We start from the raw sequence: 24,141 nt of genomic DNA on the forward strand, positions 1-24,141 counted from the left end.
GAACACGCCCGCAGCGGCTGCGTTTTTATGGAGGTAAAATGCTAAGGCGCCCGTGTGCTGTGCGATGTCAGTGCAAGTTAAAGACCCCCTGTGGTCGAAGTTATTCCGGAGGCCTCCACTATGGCACCGCTTCCTTCCTTTCTTCCTTTACTCCCTCCTTTATCCGTTCCCTTACGGCGCGGGTCAGGTGTCCGCCGATATATGAGACAGATACTGCACCATTTCCTTTCCCAACAATCAATTAACATTATTATTATTAACCGCAACTTCCTCGGCCGAATTCTATATTTGACTCTGTAGCTTCACCTGCAGCAGCAAGACCAGGACGTATTCGAACTCATCCTCCACAGAATTACTAAGGGGGCCCAGGAACTCACTGCGAACACCTGCATTCAGCGCCTCCTGGACTCTGGGCATGATGATCACATTTCGGGAGCTAAGGGAAGCCTACTTGACCAATCAATATACACGTCTCTCGAACACATCGTTGGGTCGCCGCCTTGTTGCCCGACTACGCATCCAACACACAACTCTCATGGAAGAGTGCGTACGTATTTCATCCAAGCGGAGATGCGCCCTCCATGCGCGCCCTCTTCCCGCGAGCATGACACGTGAGGACCATATTGTTCGGCGCTGGCGTGGGCGGAAGCCCTGGCTCACCACTATAGATCGACACACGGCAAAATCTACGTGGATGACTCCGGCGCCCACCATGAGGGATGGCACACGTCCGCAGTCGTCCACCAATCCAGAACAGTAAATGGCCTTAGTTTCCGAGCTCGTGACATAACACACGCGGAAGAAGTGACCACTGCGTTGGCTGCATCTCATACCACTTCCAAAACAATTATTTCTGACGCGCGAGGCGCCTGTGGGAACGTCGAGCAGGGCTAGTTACCGTAACTAGCCTGCCGCCTACTCCAAACAGCGTCTACACTGCGAACTTCAGGCAATCATCATCCGAACATATCGGCCTCCCTCGCAGCTCGCGCGGTACGCCTCCTCAGCGGTAATTTGTGTAGCCTTTTCCTCAGCCTTGATGCGGTAATACTTGGACGAATGCTGTGTGCAGTAGCACTACTGGCAAATTGGTGCCTGCAAATGCTGGCGTAAGGCTGGCTGGTCGTTCACAGCCCTTCTGCACCAATCTGAGTCCTACAGGGCGAGATTAGGTTGATTAGATCGTTTGATAGAATTTCTTGCTGTAGTGTGATTGACGCCGTTGAGCGCACGTTTTTAGTTCAGCAGCCTCGATACGCAGCAGGCATGAGACAGTTCAGTGTATCTTTAAATAAATATTTCTGTAATTATTGGGCAATCGCTCACTAATGCATTTGCCTATATATTTGTATCATGGTCGTAAGAAACGGTTTTTTATAAATAAACAACTTTAGTAAAGAAATCCTCCAATGACTATGTGATCTAATGGTCAACTCTGCGATCCAGAATACCGAAAATGAAAAAATGCGGCGAAGAATGAAACAAAACTTAACTTCATGCGAAGAATAGACGTGAAACATCACACTCTGATTTGCCCCGTGGTGGATGATGTGACTGTCATGATATGTCACTTCCTTTCTCCTGTATCCTTCCCTCTGGAGCCCTTTTCTTTGCACGAGCATGCACTGTACTACCCACGCTGCGTCACATGTTCAAGGCCGCCTCGTATTGGTTTACTATGCTAGATCGAACATTCTCTGAACGTGGATACCATTCAATATAAGAGAGTGATACCGATCTTTACTTACTCACGATTGATTACTACGACAAAGGTGAGCTACCAAAAACAGATAACTGCACCTTAGTACGAACTCAAGTTCTCATAGAGGTTAAGATTGGAGTCATCAGTGAAGAGTCCGAAGTGCAGGGGCCATGTAGCCCGAGCTTTCGGAAGAGATTAGGTAACAAGCTTACGTCGAGCATCCAAGACTGCTCATGATTTGAATGTTGTATGGGCTCATTAGCATTTATTTGGGAACATTCTCAAGTAACACGATATAAACTAGCTATTTCGTAGCACCCGCGACTCGAATCTCTAAACGCGATCAGAGAAAGTTTGGCAAATGTAAAATAGTTCAAAAAGCTGTTTAATTGCATTTATGTCCAGGCAATATATTCCTCCTTACTTAGCGGTATGTGGGGTGCTGGTATAACCCCGTTAGTTTTTCGCGTGTATTCCAATCTGTCCTTGAAGACTTAGGTGAGGGGTGTGAGCATGACCGAACTGCCTCGATGGGTGCACTCTCGAGCAATTTGGTCTGTCTTTTATTTCCCAGCTAGGCCTTCGTGTCAAGGGTCCCATTCGAAGGTGCCATAACTTTCCTCACTCGGGAGATGGCATTCAAGTAACATGGGGTCCAGATGGCTGATTACGACGCGTCTGAAGTCTCTGAATGCTTCCTGTGAGTCCGGGATGATGTCCCACGAAGGTTTTCTTTGGTTACCTTCTGCCACTGCCAGAGCGATCTCAGCTGTATCAGTGTCCAATAGGAAAGGGTGGATGCAGTTTCCAACAGAAGCATTGACCCGTTTCTCTCGTCTGCAGTTGCAGCTGCTATTAGGGCGTAGGTGCGGACAATTTCGCAAAACTGAAAGCAGGAAGCGCTATTACTGATTAAAAATCAATGCGCAGAAAGGGCCGCTCTGGGCTGGTGGGAGCACGGTGACGTTTGACTCGTCCCAGAAGTCATGAGCGGTGCAGTGTGACCGAATACCCTTAGTGCCTTTTCTCACTTGATTTTCTTACCGGTGCAGTGGCGAGAGGAAGAAGACGGTCGTGCCGGCCTCGGGGGCTCTGGCTGCCTGGAGCAGTGTTTCGGTCCAACTTTCGGCCTCGCCCATTTGTCACTTGCTATGAACTCATCTTTGACACATATTCACTCTTGTGCCGAAGTTGCACTATATTACTTGGCTTCATACACGATTATAATATTTCTCTTCAATTTTTGTACGCTTGCTCACGCTCCACAGGTATGAAAAACTGACAATCTTTTCTTTTGTCACACTCATCGAGGAAACTGATTGCAATTATTTGTGATTCATTGTACAATTCTGACAATTCTTATATTGATGTTGTGTATCTTTCAAATGAGATTTATCAACGCCGTTTTAGCAGCGATGTGCGAAGTTGGGGGCACCTTATACTTAGGACGATTGTCTGGTGCACAGAATAATGAAAGCTGCGTTCATATGAGGCTTTCTCTAAAAGTAAATGGACGGAAACAAGTTGTTTCTCTAAACTTCAAACATTCGTATATCTGATTTTATTGCAGAATATTTTAGCCCTCTTTCTTGTGCGGGTTTGAGAACTCGCCATGTTTTTGTACCATGTGTCAAAAGTAAAAGCAACATGCGGAGGCGCATAGAGAAAAGCAACCACAAATGCACATTAAAAAAACATTTGTGCGCGAGCGTTCATATCTGCCTTTTTGAAGATGCGTTTTATTTCGCAATTTTTATTTTAGGTGCTGATAACTGCGCCATAAAATTCGCAATGTTTTTCAACCCGCCGACTCAACGACCGTTTCTGACACGAACAAACGCTTCAAAAAAAGCCTAAATTTTGTTGTGCAATATGGCGAAGAATTATAAATGACGTCTATAGAGTGGTCTGAACCACCAGTGGCTTTGAGGAATGTCTGTCACTTCTGATGCAGAACGCGAAAAAATACCACTATCACAAGATATAATAGTAATTAACGCCGATTTTTTCCGCGTTGTGTTGTGAAGGGCTTTTTTATGAATTGAAATATGAACTGGACAACGCGTAAACCATGCTGGAATATAAGAAGTAATATTAGTTGAACCACACAATGCCTTGAGAAATGCACATAGTTTTGGTATGCAGAAATATAACTTGGAATATTACAGGGAGCGTCACAGAGATAGCCGAGTGGTTATAGGCACCGTCTGTATCTTATAGGAAGGGGCACTGAATGCCACTAAAACCTTCACTTCTGCGTGTGTGTTTTCCGCCTAAATTTCTCGTGATGTCACGCATGCCTGGATGAATGAAGAAAAATTTCTCGACAAAACCAGGACTGAAGGTAGCCGTTAAATACATTCATGCATTACAAATATAATAGCTTGTAGAATGACACGGCATAAGAAATTTCAATGTCTTGGTGGTTGTCACGTGTAGGGCAAACACGCTTTTGTACGAACGATCACTTGACCAAAGCAGGTCGAAGTAGGATAAGCACCGGTCTCGTAGTGCGTAGCAAATTGTGCTTCATTTTCTTACCCCGAACAATGCAAGATTCCGCAGAGATGCAGACTGCCTACGTGAGGCGAAAGGAATTTATGACTTTTGAAATACCTTATTTACCACTTTGTCGACATTTCTTGTGCCGCCATTATCTCCCGAAATCTCGTCCTAGCGCAAAGTATCATATCGGGGCTATGAAGCCCCGATTGAAATATTTGTTATTCATTAAACAGTCACTACCTATGTTGTCTTTCTTACGTCGTAGAACGCAGAAACGGTCGGCAGTTAATGCTCTGACACTGTACTGTACTGTTATAGACCACTCCTAGATGCGTTTTCTTGACTGCCTGAATCCATAACTCAGGAACGCACTTGAAGAAACACAACCGCGAACATCGTTCACGTTTTATTGTTAGAGTCCCCCATACACATAGCATTACATAAGTAGAGTGTATAACATAATAATCTCGATCATTTTAGTGCAAAAGCGATCTTAGTTTCCTACGCCGAAAAAGCCGAATGTGGACGTGAAGCCTCTCAGAGAGCCGCGAAAAAAAAAAATGAAGGCACTTAACTAGCTCCCTGAGTCAGTGGATAACCTCAATCCCGCTTTGAGGTTCGTGGCAGTGGTGACAGAGGGCCGCATGCGTTGGTCTTCACAACACTGTGGCAGAAACGCGGCACTGAAGCAGAAAGAGAGAGAGAGAGACAAATCTTTATCTGTCACAGATGTTGCGAATTAGGGCAGGCGGATTCTGTGTGGCCCCCAGGTGAGGGCTACATCCTGGGCCCACAAAATCAGTTCAAGTGTAGCTGTCATGTCTGGCTGGGTGAAGCGGTGGTCTCAGGTTTCCGCAGAGGGAGCTGGCAGGAGGGCCTGTGAGGGGCGGGTTATTTTCGCATCCCCAGAGAAAGGGCGCTTGAGTGAACGCTTCTCCGTAGTTCCAATTTAGACATGTGGAGTCATATTCCCCGTTGGTGATTAGTGACAGCCTGGATTGGCTGAGAATTGAGCGCGTCTGGAATCTGCGTAGCAGAGTGGACTGCGCTCTGTCGAGGTCCGGGTTGGGAGGTGGGAAACGGCGTCTCGTCTCTTTACGAAAGCTGGTGATGTCGGCAAAAGTCTGGGGGTCTTCAGCGAGGGCGTCTAAATCCGTACTGCCGGCTGCCCGGATTTTTAATCCTCGGGCAAGAGGGCCGCCCCCTTCGTTTCCAGAGTTGCCCGAAAGGGCGGCTACCCGGAGAAATAGGCCGCCGGAATTCATCGGGTTCATTTGCATTGGCGTTGACAATGTTATAGACTGCACTGATTTTAACGAAAATAAAGGCGCATAGTTGGCTTCCTTGTCAGTGGACACCTCAATCGCGCATTAAGGTAAGTTTTGCGGTGTTCTCCGCCTAAAGAAACCATGCTTTCGCATATTATTTTGTGGCAAGCAATGCTAAAGCGCCAGTCATTGTTTTTTTCGTGAAAAAACGTGCATATCACTATCTCTAAACACTGATCGTAGTTTAAATTTCATAGCGATGGTTGTTCCAGTAATTTGATATTTGGAACAAACTGACTTGGAAAAAGGTGAGATAAGCGCTTGTCTTCCCTTCATTTGTTAGAGCTCTGATTTTCCTTTAAAGGATTGTCTTTTCGGTCGCTGTGCTTGCTGCATAATCTGCACAGCAGTCTTCTCTGTCCGTTTCGAAGCTGTTTCAGCGGACGACCGATGCGATGAGGCGTGCGTGTGGGAGTGTACAGATAGATGCGTCTTCTCTAAGTTGTGAATACTGAAATATGTGCAGCAAAAACAAGCTAGAAATGCAGCCACGTAGCGAGAGGCTGCCTAATTTGGACTTTAGCTTGAGAGATGAACCGCCAATATTGTATTAGTATGACCGGTTTGTGCAACGACGGCAGTCTTCCACGGTTTTTTTTGAGTGAGTGAGGCATGCTTGCTTCACGCTGTAGAGAACAATATTTTCAGTCCAACGATGATACATCGGTTTAGACTACGCCCCTTTCATTTTTGATTCGCCATATTACGCGATTCGCGCTGTACATTCAGTCATTTGGTGGAGCTTTAACTGGGAGGGCGCCAATAAGCGGTAACCGTATGAACCATATCAACACGCCACCTCGCCTTTATCAGTTCAAATGCACCGGCACCATTTGGTTGCGACACGCTTTCAGCGACCTAATTTAGGCTTCAACGGTAGCCTTCCAGACTTGCGGTGCGGTCAGTGCCACCAATAATTTCCATGAAAACGACTGCATCGGTCGGATGTGTAACCAAGCACCACTCAAGTTAGACAATCGCAAGTTATTACGCAAAGTTCTCTGCATTGCGCTGTCGGGCTTAGGCGTGAATGCGTACTTCAATGAAAGTATTCAGTTACTTTCCGTGATAGCTTGCATCGACCCAGAATACCTTATAATGAGATTTCCTTCTCTCCAGGATGTGGCCGCTTCATCGATCCTTCCCTCCTGTTCTTGCACATCATGAGCTTGAAGAAAACTGCAACTGTTCGTATTAAATAGACAACCCAAAAAACTTGGAGAAAGCGCAATCGCGCAATTAAAAGGCATATGGCGCTAACACAGGACGGTTCGTGTCCTGACTCCTTTTTCTTCGTCTTCTTAAAATATGCGCACTGAAAACACAATATATGGCAGATTAGCCCCCATCTGGGGAGTGGCTTAAGTTCGCAGCAGTATATTCTATACCGTTAAGGGAAAATGCCTAAACAAATTTTTTTCTAAATTAAATGCGTATCTCTAAAAAACGCAAATACACTCGACTTTAAACGCTACAAACTGTGTTGTTAACTGTGTCTACATAAAATCAACGTTACCAGACAAGCATCTTCTTCTTAGACAGGTCGGTACTGATAGCTAGGTGTAGCCTTGCACATTTTGTGATATGTCCACTACTTGTGGCAGTTAGCGTTGGAAATGGCTTGATGCAGTAGCTTCACTCATTCCTATCTGCACACTTAATTACAAAGATACGAAACGCATTGCGAAGTAATGCACAGCAGCTATCTGGGAATTTTTTCTAGAGAACATTCGTGGTTCCTCTGGCAAGTCCTGCCGCCGCGGTAATATCTGCCACGGCATTTATCTGCCTAGCTTACGCAGCTGATGCAAACAACTGTGTTCTTCAGCACACCTAAACGAATCAGCACAGCGTCGTCTAGGTGGGCACCTATAGTTTTTTTTTTCTGGCGACGCCTTATGTAAAAATACCGGCTTCTTCTCTCGCATTATTTTTGAATAATAAGGTTGTGTTTAGGTATTACCTTATATTTGGGTAAAGTAGTTGTGCTTAAGTTTACCTTGCAGTGCTCAAAATAATGGTGGCGATGCAGTGTGTGAATCGCAATCTCTTCCAAATATGGAAACATTAATTAGGAAATTGGCTATCGGCATCCAAGCCTGCAGATATCTTCCGCAGCTACCTAAGCTGATACTGTAACCAGGTAGTTAAAAAAATTTCATCCGATTCCCAATTTGGTTTGGATTATGGAGTATAACGTCCTAAAGCGACTCAGCCTATGAGAGACGCCGTAGTGAAGGGCGCCAGAATTTTCGACCACCTGGGGTTCTTTCACGCACACGAATACCGCACATTTTTAGTAGAAAGATGACTGACGCCAACCAGGTTAATTTTTTTTAGAAATCACGACGTTTCTGGACCGGCTCGGTCCCTTCTTCAAGGTGTGACTACGGGCGAGGCGCAGCTTGGCTTTTTAAGCCCTCGTGTTGAATACCTCCGGGTCAATGGCCGCAAACCATGGATGTAAGACGAAGGAAGTGTCCGCAGGGAGCGATTAACATCCCTTCGGGTCTGTTGTATGTGCCACGACTCCAGCAGAAGTCTCCTGCGCTGGTTAGCTTCGGTCTTCAGTAGAATAGTGCCGTCAAAGTCAATTCGGTGGTCACATTTCTCGCAGTGTTCGGCCACCGCGCTGCGCGGACGGTTCATTTGTCGGACGTCCGCTTTGGATTGCCTCATTCTTTCGGCGAAGTTCTTCGTTTCCCCCACGTACGAGGCAGGGCAGATAGAGCAGGGAATCTTGTATACAACCCCTTGGGCTCATTCTTTTGGGTGCCGGTCTTTCGGGCGGGGCAGAAAGCGTCCGATGGTGGTAGCCGGTTTGTGCGTTGTTAGCACCCCTTCTTTATCGAGAATTTGAGCAAGCTTAATAATACATCAATATTAATATTATTAAGCCAGCTTAATAATACCGCACTTGACGCGGGCCTCTATATTTTATTTTTAATCGAAATTTTACCGCCGCGGCCGGTATCGAACCCGCGTCTTTCGGGTCAGCAGCCGAGCGCCATGACCACTGAGCAACCGCGGCGGCCCCATACCCAGTTTAACGCAGTTTGAAGCTCATAAAAAGAAGGAAGGTTTCTATCTGCTAGTGTGTTCTTGCACACCCTACAAAAGGCTTTTTTTTCTGGGGTTACTGGCAGAGCAATTAGCTTTGGTACTGCTCACGTGAGGCTTGTTTCTGGAGGCAAGTGTCCTTTCAGTTCCGATTTGGTAACTTGCTTTCAAAGAAATGCATATCTAACGGATTAGAACACTAGTGCCTAATGTTCACTGCCTTCTACTTTCAACACCATTACTCACACAGATGCAAATGTGGGCCCATGAAGACGGGCAATTTATGTCCAAGGTTTCTTTCAAATCCCTGTTGCTGTACACTCATCCAGGAGGGGGGGTTCTCATCTTTTCGAGATGGCATGCTTTCTAATTATTAAAGACGCCCATACAGTTTGCCTACCTAACGACCTATTTAAAGTAAGAGACCCAAATGTCCGCAGTTAACTTTTCGCATTTAAGTGTAGAACTTTTATGCGGTGGTGTTTTGTTTTCTGTCTCTTTATATTTTTGCACATAGAGAGGGCATTTAATCTACGATCGTCAGAAAATTTTAAAATAGGCTTTCTAGTTATAAGAGCGGCTTTTTGATACAGTACAGTCAGCAACGCAGTGCGTCATGTTAGAGCGAGGACTTGATAATGAAAGGCTGATTGATGAATATTGCCACCTAGTGTTGCCAGGTGGCGCAAGCTGTCCGCGAAGACGATGAGGTTGCGATCGTGCTATCGTGGATCGGCCGCCATTACCGTGTCCTCTTGCCGACTCCAGCTGTTGAAGCGTCTCTCTGTGAGAACTCCGTGACAATTTGGTGGAGCCTGCTGGGTACGAGTATCCCATGCAAGAAACCCCCCCAGGGAGCCGTGCCGCCAGCCCTGCGCCGATTGACACCCCGGTACACCGCTTCAGCCGGAGGCTGCTGGGACTTTCACCGGAGCTTGGACCACTCGCGACAGTCATGATACCAGCCACCGGTATTCTCACGCAAGCTGCCGGTGCTACACCTGCCCACTATACCTTGCAGACCCCGCGGGTTCCCAAGGCCTTCCACGGGGACCTTTTCGAAGACGTGGAGGACTGGTTCCTTCACTTCGAGCGTGTGGCTGCTTATAACCAGTGGGACGACGCCGCGAAACTAAGAAACGTCTACTTTAGCCTAGAGGATGGCGCCCGCACGTGGTTTGAGAACCGTGAGGAAGTTCTAACTTCCTGGCGAGAGTTTCGCCGTCGCCTGCTGGAGGCCTACACCAGCGCGGATCGCCGCGATAGAGCGGAGCGGGCAATCCAGTCCCGCGTCCAGCTACCGAACGAAAGCGTACAAATGTACGTCGAGGACATGACGCGGCTCTTCAGGAGAGCTGATCCTGCCATGCCTGAAGAGAAGAAACTTCGGCACTTAATGAGAGGCGTCAAAGAGCAGCTGTTCGCAGGCCTCGTGCGCAGCCCACCATCTACAGTTGCTGCATTTCTTTCGGAAGCCACAACGATGGAGAAGGTCCTGCAACAGCGTTGCGCCAGTTACGACCGGCCCGTGCATGCTGCTGCAGTCACATCATCGTTTGCCACCATCGGACAGCATCCTGATGATTTGCGGGAACTTATTCGCACAATCGTGCGTGAGGAGCTTCACAAATTTTGTAGCCCGTCGCAGTCTGCGCTCGGTTCCATCTCCGCTCTTGTACGAGAGGAGGTGCAACAGGCGTTCCGGGGCCCTGTTCCTGTGGTCGACGTACCACCTCTGCCTGGGGACTACCACCGTCCGACGTACGCCGAAGTTGCAAGGCGTCCGGCTCCCGCTTCGCCGCCACCAATTCACGCCACGCCTCAAGCCCCGCGGCCCTCTGTGCAACCGGTGCAGTACTTCGAGGATCGTCGAGCACCCCTCCGAAAGGCCGACGTTTGGCGTACGCCTAACCGACGACCGCTCTGTTTTCACTGCGGAGAGCCAGGTCATCTTTATCGAAATTGTTATTACCGACGCATCGGCATCCAAGGCTTCCGCACCGACTCACCGAGACCCCGTCAAGGTGAACGACCCCCTGAAATTGAAGAATTCCTTGCGGACCAGCGCAATCCATCCCGAGCGCAGCGGCAGTCGCGCTCACCCTCACCGAGGCGCTCTTCCCCGACACCTCCCGGCTTCTCGCGAGCGGCACCGGGCCGATCGCCAAGTCCTCGTCGGGAAAACTGAAACCCGCGACCTTCGGGGGCGAGGTTGCTGGGGGGCGCTGTGCTGAAGACCTCCCGTCGTCGCCGCTACAATCCGACAAAAACCCGCCGACGCCATCACCAGAGTTAAAAAACCGCGTTTCTTTAGAAATACCCGTTCTTATCGATGGTCGCAGAGTAAGCGCATTAGTTGATACCGGGGCCGATTATTCGATCTTAAGTGGACAACTGGCGACCATTCTGAAAAAAGTGATTACCCCTTGGCCTGGCGCGCACCTTCGAACTGCCGGCGCTCATCTCGTTACGCCCAAGGGTATGTGTACTGCTCGCGTTCAGATCAGCAAGTCCACGTTCGTCGTCAGCTGCATCGTCCTGGGCGAGTGTTCTCGGGACCTAATCCTCGGCATCGACTTTCTGCGGGAGTATGGAGCAATTATCGATCTGCGCAACCGAATCGTCATGTTTTCCACAGAGCAAGCCGCCGAACTCGACAACTCCTGCCAACGCAGTGCCGCACTTCGCGTTTTCGCCGACAGCGTCACACTTCCGCCCCGTAGCAGTGTTTTGATTGAAGTCGCCTGTGCTGAGTTGCACGACGCTGAAGCAGTCGCCGAGGCTAATCATTCGCTCCTCCTGACTGAAGGCATCTGCGCCGCTCGAAGCTTACTAACAATTCGCGCTGGCCGGTCTGCGATCCTTGTTACAAATTTTTCTCCAGAACACCGGCACCTTTTCTCTGGAACTGCGATCGCTACCGCTGAAGCGGTTGTGGATGTTCCGGTCTGCTTTGCGTTCGCGGCAGCGGCCCCTGAGGACCAATCATCGCGCGCCACTGACGACCAATCTGTTCCGAATGTCGACATCAACTGCAACCTCCCCGAAGGAAAGCGCCTGGCCTTAGAGCACTTGCTATTGGAGTATAAACAGTGTTTCGCTTCTTCGTCGAAAGTTCGTCAAACGCCCCTAACGCAACACCGGATCATTACGTATGACGACGCTCGCCCTATCCGCCAGCAGCCTTATCGTGTTTCCGCCAAAGAACGGGAAGTAATCCAAAAGCAAGTTCAGGAGATGATTGACGACGGTGTAGTTCAACCTTCCCAAAGCCCGTGGTCTTCGCCTGTTGTCCTTGTTAAAAAGAAGGATGGAACACTTCGATTCTGCGTGGACTACCGTAAATTAAACAATGTGACTAAAAAGGACGTCTACCCGTTGCCCCGCATTGATGACTCCCTGGACAGATTACGGCGTGCTAAGTACTTTTCATCCATTGACCTGAAGAGCGGTTATTGGCAAATTGAAGTGGACGAACGGGACCGCGAAAAAACTGCCTTCGTTACACCAGATGGCCTCTATGAATTCAAAGTACTGCCTTTTGGCTTGTGCTCTGCGCCAGCGACGTTTCAACGGATGATGGACACTGTCCTCACCGGCCTCAAGTGGCAAAGTTGTCTTGTATACCTGGACGACGTTGTCGTTTTTTCAGAAACTTTTGAACAGCATCTCGTGCGCCTGCGAACTGTCCTCAGAGCCCTCCATTCCGCTGACCTTACGCTGAAGCCCCAGAACTGCCACTTCGGTTACACAGAGCTCAGGTTCCTCGGTCACGTTGTGAGCGCCGACGGAGTTCGACCCGACCCCGACAAGACAGCCGCCGTCGCCAATTTTCCTACTCCGACTGACAAGAAAGCTGTCCAGCGTTTTCTGGGTCTCTGTGCATATTACCGACGGTTTATTGCGGACTTCGCAAAGATTGCAGAGCCGTTGACGCGCCTCACCAGGAGCAACACCTCCTTCGTTTGGACAATAGACCAAGAGACGGCTTTCTCTTCGCTCCGCCAACGCCTTCAGACATCTCCCGTTCTTGCACACTTCGACGAAGAGGCCGACACCGAGATCCACACCGACGCCAGCAATATCGGTCTTGGAGCTGTCCTTGTCCAACACCAAGAGGGCATTGAGAGAGTTATAGCCTATGCTAGCCGTACTCTCTCCCGCGCCGAACGCAATTACTCTACGTCAGAGAAGGAATGCCTTGCTGTCGTATGGGCCACCATGAAATTTCGCCCTTACCTTTACGGCCGCGCATTCAAAGTCGTAACCGACCACCACTGCCTATGCTGGCTGGCTAATTTGCGAGACCCGTCTGGACGATTGGCCCGCTGGAGTTTACGGCTCCAAGAATTCGACATTACCATCGTATATAAGTCGGGCCGTAAACACGAAGACGCCGACACGCTGTCGCGTGCACCACTCGACTCTTCCGGTCCCGAAATCGACGACGACAGCGGTTTCCTCGGTATACTTAATGCATCGGACATAATAGCCCGGCAGCGGGCTGACACGGACCTCCGACCGCTGATTGACAACCTTGAAGGTCACGCCATGCCTCTACCACGACACTTCGCTCGACGTCTCGGCTCTTTCTGTTTGCGCGAAGGTATCTTATACAAGAAGAACTCGAGAGGCCAAGAAAGAGCTTACCTTCTGGTACTTCCGGCCGATCTTCGCGCCGACATTTTATTGGCATGCCACGACGAGCCCACCTCAGGCCATCTGGGTTTTTCCCGGACGCTCGCCAGGATACGCAACATGTACTACTGGCCCGGACTCTCGGACGATGTCCAAAGGTACGTAAAAAGCTGCCGTGAATGCCAGCGCCGGAAGACGCCACCGCTTAAGCCGGCGGGTTTTCTCAAGCCCGTTACTACACCCCGCTCTCCGTTCGATCAAATAGGAATGGACCTTCTCGGTCCTTTTCCGTTGTCACTCTCAGGAAACAAGTGGATCATAGTCGCTACTGACTATTTGACTCGCTACGCCGAGACCAAGGCGATACCCTGTGCCACAGCTTCAGAGGTCGCCGACTTTTTCATGCAAAACATCGTCTTGCGGCACGGAGCCCCTTCGTGCGTTATTACCGACAGAGGCACAGCGTTTACAGCGCAGCTAATCGACCATATATTTACGTTGAGCTGCACTAGCCATCGCAAGACCACAGCTTATCATCCGCAGAGCAATGGGCTAACCGAACGCTTAAACAAGACCATTGCGGACATGCTGTCAATGTACGTAGACGTTCAGCACAAAACTTGGGATGAGGTGCTACCGTACGTCACATTTGCGTACAACACGGCCCTCCAGGAGACTACACGCTTTACTCCCTTTCGTCTTGTATATGGACGTGAAGTCCAGAGCATGCCTGACGCGATGCTACCATGCCTCCATGACGACCAACTCGCACACGATGTTCATGAAATTGCCCAACGCGCCGAAGAAGCCCGTCAGCTTGCCCGCGTACACATCGGCCAGCAGCAGGGCACTGATGCGCGCCGTTACAACCTTCGACACCGACAGGTCGACTACAATCCCGGTGAACAAGTTGGGTGTGGACACCTGTCCGCCGCCAGGGCTTGTCCGAGAAACTACTCTGCCGGTACTTTGGCCCCTATAAAGTGCTACGGCGTATCAGTGATGTTACCTATGAAGTGGTTCCCGACGGTGCCGCGAAACCGAGACGTCGACAGCCCAACAGCTCTGACATTGTGCACGTTGTGCGGCTTAAGCCGTACTATGCCCGATAACGGCTTAGCGGCCCTCCGTTGTGGCTCTGTGTGTGCTCCGTTTTCCTCGCGTTCTTCTCTGTTTCCCTTCTGAACCTTAGCGCGCCTACGCTGCTGGCGGCACCACTGCGATGCCCTTCTTTTTCGGAGGGGGGAATAATGCCACCTAGTGTTGCCAGGTGGCGCAAGCTGTCCGCGAAGACGATGAGGTTGCGATCGTGCTATCGTGGATCGGCCGCCATTACCGTCTCCTCTTGCCGACTCCAGCTGTTGAAGCGTCTCTCCGTGAGAACTCCGTGACAATATGGAATACTTACAGTTAACGCTAGGCCATTTTATTTATTAAGAGGCATGCACCCCACCGTAAATATTATACATACTAGCTTTCAGAATTTCGAAAACGCCATATACCTTCGCCACCGTGCCTCAAAAAATTTGGCCACTTCGTCCGTCATTCGAAATTTGCGCGCTGGCAGAGAGCGAACAGCAACGTCCATCAAGCTGCGTCACTCCTTCGCGCACGGGCCACTTCGAAACGAGTGGTTCGCCCTCGCAGGAGCGGCGAGTAGTGAGCGCCGCTGCTTTCGTCGGGGTTGAGACAGTCACGTGGGGCGCGCTAGAGAGTGACGCTATTTGATGCACTTCCATGGTCTTTCTCCACAGGCGCGCCATTCTGGAATGGCGCTAGAAATCGTCCCAGTTTTTTGTGCCGCGGCGGCAAGAGTAGTCGGCTTAAGAGATATTTTAAAAACATACATGGGTATCACCTGCAATCGACTACACGCCTCCCTGGAAATAAGCAGCCAAACAATAATTATTAAAAGGCTATTTATTCAACCTTTGTTAACCAGGCTGCTAGTTAGCAAGTCTGCTCTATCATGACGCACTATGCCGTTGTCATTGGTGTGCCAAAAAAGCTGCTCTCCTAACTTAAAAATGTTATTTTTGGAAATTGCAGGGAGTCTGTACTTGCCATTGTATGATTCTGACGCTCGTTATACCTCTCTAATGAAAATGCCTTCCGAGATGTCCATCACACACATTTACCCGGAGTCTTTCTCTTCGTCTACACTCCATAGTTGTCGTACTGTATTTCATGAAAAACTCTGCGCTGTCTTGCTGCTTGGTATTCCTTTTTATGCAAGGAGAGTTGTAGCATCAACTATTTTTGTCCTGCCAAGGATCCTTTGATGTGGTTTAGAAAACACTTACTTTCCTAAACAGCCCCGAGGCATTTTGCTCTGATTATGGCGAACGTTCAATGTTTGATCAAGTTTGTCGGCACTAAAATACTGAGATGTTTCTTTTGGCTACGCAATTAATGCAGTAATTTTATGTTTTTTTTAATCCAGACCAAATGGAGCTGCTACACAGCACATTTTACTCGAACACAATGAATTAAATTAGACCACCTGTAGGCGTTGATTTTCAGCGCAAAAGGATTTGATTTTTGCTTTATCGGAAAGAGATCACCGCGGTCTAAATCGATTCAGGCAATTTTGGTTCATCAGCATCAAACCTATCATAGCTAGAGAAGATTAAAAACGCTGTATTGTTCAAGCCAGAAATTTACCGACATTTCAAAAAGAAAACAAAAACACCCATATTGATATTCGTACTCATACTGACATATAACAAGTGCTGACTCACTATTGATGTTTACGGATTGCAAAGAAGGCGAATGTAAAGAAAGCACAGGCATTGTCACAGTTTGTTCAGACACCTATTCCGTCTAAGACGGAAAATCATCTAAGCTTACAACACGAAGACAAAATCATGATTAAGAGTCAGCAAACCCTCTCTCTGTCTTCCTGATTCTAATTCATGTTCTTTGACCCCATGTAGCAAGAACTGTGTTATGTTTGTTTGTATAATTGTTTGATTGAGCTTCCTATGTACTCGCCTTTAGCTGTCAATAAATATCAGTAGTGAGTCAGCGCTATCCTTTGAGTCTCCTACTTCCAGCACGCGGCAGCGAGGGTGACTCGGCTTGAGCCAGTAGGCAGGCCAGTGCTCTTTGCTTTTCTTTCTTCCTCTCAGCAACATCAGTAAGTCAGTATTTCGCGCTGCTACCACCAAGAATGTATTACCAACTCTCGCGCTTAGCAATTATAAGGAATTAAAATCGAAACTACTTGACAGATGGAAATCATTTATTAGTCAACAGTGCGACGTCAGCGAACAGCATAAGACGCTTAGCTATAAAATTTGACTCACGTTCTTCAAACATATAAAAGAGATTAAAAACTTGGGATTCACTAACGGAAACATTCTCAACTATTTAGCTGAGGGCTCAAATTATTTTAAAATAATATACCTCTATCAATGGATGCGGATCTACAGCTAATACTTATTTTGTTCTCACTTGTTTAAGTTGAACTTCGTGCGTATGTTAAATACACTTACAATATGAGGAGTAAAAAAAAACGGTGCTCAATAACCGATATCAGCTCACACGCGCCTCTGTAGACCTTGGAATTGTTGAACATCACCTGCATAAAATGAGGATTCCTGTGGGTTTGAAAGGTCATTTATCTTCAAAAATTATCTGTTTTATTAACTTATAGACTCGGCTGTAAAATAGAAACAGTTTATCCACATGCATGAGCTACGCAATAAATTTCCTGTGCTGCGCGAACACAGACCCTTACCAAAACGAGAGATGAATACAGTGGAACTCTCAAATCTCCAGCGCCCTTAAGGTCAACACTGAAGACATTTCATTATTCCTATAAATAAGCGATTTCCTCCCGGCAATTTGTGCCTGAGCTATTTGAAAACTTTCAGACATTTACCATAGCCAAAACGAAGTCCTTAGGGACGCACACGTCTTGTGCAAATTGCTTGACTTGTGGAGTCCAAAGCGAAATCCATATTGAAATAAAAAAGCTGTTGTTTCCGAGCGATTACCGGGCAGTTAGACAGGTATTTCAAACCGGGAAGACAGCATAACATAGCCGCGTTGTGCGGTGCATGGACGGTAACAGCACGGGGACACATTGTCTTCAAAGTCTGCTGCTCTAAGGGAATGACAAAGAAAATAACTTACAAAGATAGCAGAAAAAACACCTCAAGTCAATAGCAAGAAAAACTGCTGAACTGGCAGCAGCGATTCTGGAAGATCTGCGAAAAAGAATGAAGGGTGGGTTGCCTTCACTCTTAAAAAGTCCTGAAATTTGCAAGGTTTGGGAACGTCCGCTATCACCGAGCCAGAAAGCGAGTGGAAAAAATTGGCGGTGGTTTAGGTGTGGTTAAACCTGGAGTGACACGATAGCTACAGCTGGCGGTTTGGAACTTGCTCAGTTGAATTGCAAAGTCAGTCTTTCGCCGCTCCGTTTCGCTGGGCGTTCCTTCAGCATCTTCGTCTTACTTGACACGGCGCATGCGCACAGCTGTTGCAGCTCGGTTTCGCCGACGCACCACGCCGCCAGCAGCAGCAGCTGCTCCGCACAACGTGGCTGGTCACGTGACCAACCACGTGACGAACCACGTGATAAGCCACGGCGCCGCGATGCTGGCAGCTGCTCCGCACCACGTGACCAACCACGTTACAGCGTGGCGGCGCAGCCACAGGATGGCGGCGCCACCACGCTGAAGGCTCGAAATGCTACCGTATTGTAGCTATCGCTATAAAAATGAATGTCATTAAAACGCAGCTATACAACGTCTTCATAACTCGTTAGGACTTGTGGAGGTCGCCAAAGAAGGCGACCTCGGCCACATTTATTTAAGGGCTGCGAGAGAACTGACAGCAGCGGAACGGCAGGCGCAGCGTCCGGCCCTGGCCAGGGTCCCGTGTGTTCTCTCCAGCGCGTGCTGGAGACACCGTTTTTTTGGCATTTCACCACTGCTAGCTGCGCTAGCCGCTACAGAGCTCCCCCGCCCCCTCTAGACGACCAATGGAGTGTGTCAAGAGTCGTGCAGGCCGTCCGGGGTCCGAAGGCGTGGCTGAGGCGGGCGACCCTGACCGTGGCGCTGCGGCCGAACTTTCGGAGGGCGTCGAGGGGCACGTAGTGGAAGGTTGTGGATGTGGGTCAGCCTGCTAAGTGGACCCAATGATGGCGGCTGTGGTGCAGCAATTTACGGCTGACACATGACGGACAGCGCAGCTGAGTGAGCTAGGCGTGCCACGGGTTGTGAGATTCGCGGAACTGTTGCCGGGTACAGCTACCCGGAATCCAGGTGGGCAGCTACAGAAGGTGGTGCGGAATTCAAGGAAGAGGAATTGCTGTGGGGTACTAGATGTAGCTTTTGGGACACGCGCACAGCCAGCCATGGACTGAATGGCTTGGACGCGACGGCCGGCCGCACGAGTGGTGCCCTTGCCACAGGCTCCGAGCCTCCACGAAGGGGAACATGATGAGGTTGCAATAATTGGAGGTGGCTTCGGCACCGCGACATCAACCGGGGGAACCTCCGCTGGTCTCGAGAGCCTAGGCATCTTGCTAGACGGCGGCTGATGATTCTTCAGCGTGGTTGGAATCCAATGATACTGTCGGCGATAGGGTGTGGGCGATGGTGTTCTGTGCAACTGACGTTTGGTGGTAGCCGAACCAGTGGTGTCAGGTATCTTTGAAGGTGCGAACACGGCTGGGGAGCAAGAAGAGCCCACAGCAGTTGCCTGGGTAGGCTTGAGGACAGGCGCTTGCACCGTTTCAGTGTCCGCTGTAGGCAAAGAAGAGCGGGTGATAACTTCGTACAGCTGTCACTTTGTTGCGCCTAGTAACCTCCGTCGTTTTATTACGCTGCGGACCTTTGGATGGGCTGAGGGAGTGGCTGACAGGCATTGGCTTTGCCGAGAGAGCGTCAGGAGCAGCTGGCCGCGGCTTCGACAGCGATGCAGAGGCCTGTCGAGCTGTCGGCAAATGCGGCGAGGCAGGCGCAAATGCCGAAACACGCTACACCCATACAGTCACACAAAGTTCCTTGTCGTCATGAGGCTGTGGCGATAACGGCAGTGGTGGGCGATGTAGTGGAGACTGGCGAAACGTGGCCGCGGGCGGAAACGAAGAAGCGCTAATAGGCACGTCCAAAGGAGCGGAGAAAGCTGTTGTGGGAGCAGGACGTGTAGGAGAAGCTGGCGTTGAGCCCGCCTCGTGTGTCGGGAAAAGGAACCTCTGGGCCGCCGACGCTGAGCTGGAGTGGCAGATAGGCAACCAGTGGCTACCGAGGCGGGCAGTGCTGTGGCGAAGGCTGCGTAGGTTAGAGCGAAGCAGGTGCTCGGCCAGCTGCTTGCGGTGGCGCGAGCGGGTCTGCAGCGTCGTAGAGCTGTATAGGGCAGTAGGAGACGTCGAAGTCCACCAGAATGGCAGCGCGCACCTCGTCGTACAGCTGGGTGCCCAAAGCAGGGCAGGCGAGTCGGCCCAGCAGGTGGGACGGGAGAATATCGCAGAGGACTGCGTGTCTGAACGGCTGGATGATGATGCCGTTCAGGTACGTACATCGCAGCCTCGAACAGAGCGATCCACCCGCCGACGTCTTGAGGCCGGAAAGCAGGAAGCGGTTGGTCGAAGGCTGGGTTCTGCCAGCCCGCCATCCAGGAAAGCAGCTTGACGGGTCATCACAATATGGAGTTCGCCCAGGAAGGCGGCGCGGCCACAGTTATTGAGGGCTGCCGAAGAGGAGACAGCAGCGGAGCGGCGGCGGCAGCATCCGGCCGTGGCCAAGGTCACGACCTAAGCAGCACGAGTAATCGGCTCAACATTGGAGCCGTATTGGCAAAGGCCGGCCCTACAAACGACCAAAATGGGACCATCCTGTTGCAATATTGGGCCGATGACCTGTGCTGCTTTGGGAGTGTTCTCTCCATCGCATTCTGGGGAAACCTTCGCCTTTTTTGGCATTTCACCACTGCCAGCCGCGCCGGTGGCTACAGACTCTTCATGCCGGCGATTGTGTGGGCAGAATCCAGCAAAAGTATTGTGTATTAGTGCCGTAACAAGTCTTTCCCAACGAAAAGCTTATGACAAAATGGAGAAGGAGTTTCAGTGCTCTGGTTTTTTCATATGGAGCACGGACGTTATCTCACTGAATGAAACACTCGCTGAGTCTTTCTCTCTCAACCATTTACAAACGCTCTGCATGTTATTAGAGCTCATTTTTGGGGCACAACCTCTGACACAGTCCGGGCTTCTAGTCAAAGGCGTCTCCTAGTTTCAAGAGCCATAATGTAAATTCCTTGCCAAGGGCCTTTCGACCAGGCATAAAGTACCAAAAACGCTGAATGCAAACGTTTCTTTTCACTTTCAGATTTTGAGGACTTCGAAAACAGCCACGCTCTTTCGGAACATTGCCGCATAGAGAGGTTTACTAATATCGCATGGAACGTTGCGGGTGAAATATTGTGGTTTTTATATAGAGTCACGACTGATGTATAAGAATGTAAACTCAGCGTTTAAGCGAATTTTTTAAACCAGAAAAAATCATCACTCGTTCTGCAGAAAACTAAGCGTACGTAAGTTTCACGCGACCAATGTAGTGAATAAAAATTTGAAGAATCCCCATATTTGTGAGCATACCTCTCGAATATATTGCTACAACCTACAGATGCAGCTGTCAGGTCACTGACATGAATGCTAACGATGAGCAGGAATGGAGCACTGGAACAATAGTGCTGGCAACACATAGAGTAATATCAATTTCTGCGTTAACACGAAAGGACAAAAATAGTATGCATTATATTGCATGGTTCTTGAACCAAGACGACATGTGCTTTTTCTACGCAAGTTCTTCTTGGATGCCTTTGATCATTCTTCACAAATTGTTACCATAAATTACCAATTTTGCAGCTGCCCCTTCAGTCCTTAACTGTTTGATTAACCCTCCTTTGGGTGAGTCTACACCTGACAACAAAGCTCATGAGAAAAAAACAGTAAAAGAAAGACGTCTCCACAAGCTCTGGATCTAGACCCAACCGCGAATAAACTCATTCAGTTCATCACTGCCTACACACCACGGTGTATTAAAATAGAATAACGGAGACATAATAAGTGATGCCAGTGTTTCGCATCTTTAATTTGAGACGGCAGCAGTGTATTTTTCTTACCGATATCCATCGATTGGGTCATTTCGTCCGATGTGCCGCATCTGCTTTCCCATACCTGAAGTCTCGCTGCTCCTTCATAACCTGCGCCTATTTGTAACCGCTATTACCCTCTTCTTTTTCGAATATGTGAAGTGTACATTATTGTGAAACAACTAGTTTGTGTGTAACTGTCGGGAATTATGGCCGCACTAACGTTTCACTCGACCTCACTGAGCAATATTAAACATGCGCCTTCCACTCTTTTATTCTGTTCAACAAAATATAAAACATATTTCTTTATTCACTGCATATATTCCTCCAGATTTTCTTTCAGCGTGCTTGACCGAATCGATGACGGCGAGCGAGACTTGCAGACCTTTTGTTCGGCCCTCAACATAATCCAACTTTACTGTTCTTGAGTACAGCTATAATAATGTTTGCGCTTTATTGGCAACCAACACCCGCGGAAATATTTCCAATCGCCTTTTCTATATTTACAGCTCGAGTAAAAGATCACCTTCACTTGTCTCGAGCATCTTAATTTTGTTTCTTCAGGACGGGATCCGCGACAGAAATTAGTGTCCACAGCTCCAAGCCTCACTTTTGAAACCGCTCAACTGAGAGATCAAAAATTGCGCTCTGATTAGGCAAAATTTAAATAGGGCCTACTATGAATGGGAGGATGAATATGACGTTTTACAAACTTGGATTGCGCAGAATCATAACGTAAAAGAACTTTTTTACTGTGGCGTGTCAGCCGAAACAAAGGTTGTTGTCATGGCTAGAAACAATATTATATGCAAAATCTCTGAACACTTGGCGTTTGGAACTTCTAAGATGATGTTCACAACCATAGAACCGTATAACAAGCAAAGATCCTCCCATAGACCACGTAAACAACTACAGAAGCATTATCTTTCAAATTTGTTTGTAAAGGGACCAGAGCCGCATTTAAGAAATCGCAAACAGTCTCCTATTCATGAAAAGAGAGCATGGAGCGTTGCAACTTCTTTTGTTCCCTATTGTACCAGCTGAGAAAGCGACACAGCCTTTGCACAAAACCCCCTTTTAAGGCTTTCAATGGTCGAGTACAATGTCACTTGTTTAGAGGTTCTTCCGTGGTGACAAGCCGCACCCTTGCTATGCTAGAAACGAGAAAAAGATCGTACAAACGCGCAACTGCGCATCAGAATAGAGCTATGGTGCATTGATTACGTTTCCGGTTCAAAGAAATCCGCCTTCTGAGGAGTTGGCAAGCTCGGCCGAAAGCCATTAGATTGCCTTTGTGGCTTGAGGCGCATCTGCGAAGCCACATTGCTAAGAGCCCAAAGAACAGCGGTGTTTTCTGGAAGACATCAACGCTTTTTCTCTGTTTAATCGTCGCGATTTTTGCTATGCTTCCATCTCAAAAGAAAATATCATTTTACAAAGGTTGAAGCATGGGAGGAGTAGTTATGGCGCTCTCGTTATTCTTTAACACTTTAAAAATGATGTTTGCTTTCGAGATTAAGTGCCTCGAAAGCAAATATCGTTTAAGAAAACTCGAAAGCAAATATCGTTTAACAAATGTTAAAGCATAGAAAGAGCGATTATGGTGCTCAGCTGCTGACCCGGAAGACGCGGGTTCGATCCCGGCCGCGGCTGCCGAATTTCGATGGAGACGAAATTCTAGAGGCCCGTGTACTTTGCGGTTTACGTGCACAATAAAGAATCCCAGGTTGTCGAAATTTTGGGAGCTCTTCGCTACGGCGTTCCTTATAACCTCATTCGGTTTTGAAGTTAACCCCCCCCCCCCCCCCCAAGCCATAAATCATAGAATGTAGCTCTCTTGCAGCGTTTGTTTCGCTAAAACAAGTTATAGAAGTTACTGCACTTGCTGGAAGCTGTGCAATTTTACAGTGGCTATAGTAGCGAGAAAATATGAAGCAGCAAAAAACGACAACTCTATGCCTTTCTAGCAGATGCTTTCGCGTCCAGTACAAGCTGCGACCCAGGAGATGATGGAGGAACTGAGCTACAGAGGCAATGGGAGCCCATGTCTACTGAAGACTTCTCCGCTCAGCACTCAATGCAAAGAACACTGGGCATTCAATGTCTCCAAAATCTTTTTCTGTGTGTAGGGTCACTGTTTTAATACAAAACAGGAACTTCAGATGGGTGACTCTGGAGGTGTAGCGCATTATGTTACCCTCGATAAAACATAGACTTTCCTGCTTTATGATTTGGCTTTTTTTATCGGTTCTAAATAAGCGGCAAATTCTGAAAAAGAGCTCTTAATTACCTGCTTTCAGCTTTAAACTGCGGCGGTATGCGAAGATTTAGGGCACTGATCATATTAAGAGAACAAGCCCAGTCCGTTTTAAAAAAAGCTAGCAGTTATGAAGTACATCATCCTTCAGTGTGTTTTTATACATTTTTTTTAAATTGGCTAGGCCGAACAATACAATAAATTAAACGTGTGAATCAATGGGCTGCGAGTTCTCCTCTCAGTTCCAAGGAACGGGTACGAGGCAGTGCCGCCAGCTTATCATGTCGCGTATTCCACCCGTTTTGAGGGTTAGTTTTTGTGGTATGGTTTCTGCTGCCACTTGTCTTGCGCGTGATCAAAATCCGGTGGTCAAAAGCTGTCATTTTTAATTATAAATAAGTTGCACGAGCTATCTGCTGCAAAAATTTCTGGTGATGTAAGCAGGTATTCGGATACGCGAAATGAATCCTTCCTGTTGTACTATAGGCTGCATCCACGATCAGCGATTGGTTTAGTGCGTTGAATTAAGCTCTTTTAAGAAGCTT

Source organism: Amblyomma americanum, chromosome 5 (assembly GCF_052857255.1).
Source record: "Amblyomma americanum isolate KBUSLIRL-KWMA chromosome 5, ASM5285725v1, whole genome shotgun sequence".
NCBI classification, from domain to species: Eukaryota; Metazoa; Arthropoda; class Arachnida; order Ixodida; family Ixodidae; genus Amblyomma; species Amblyomma americanum.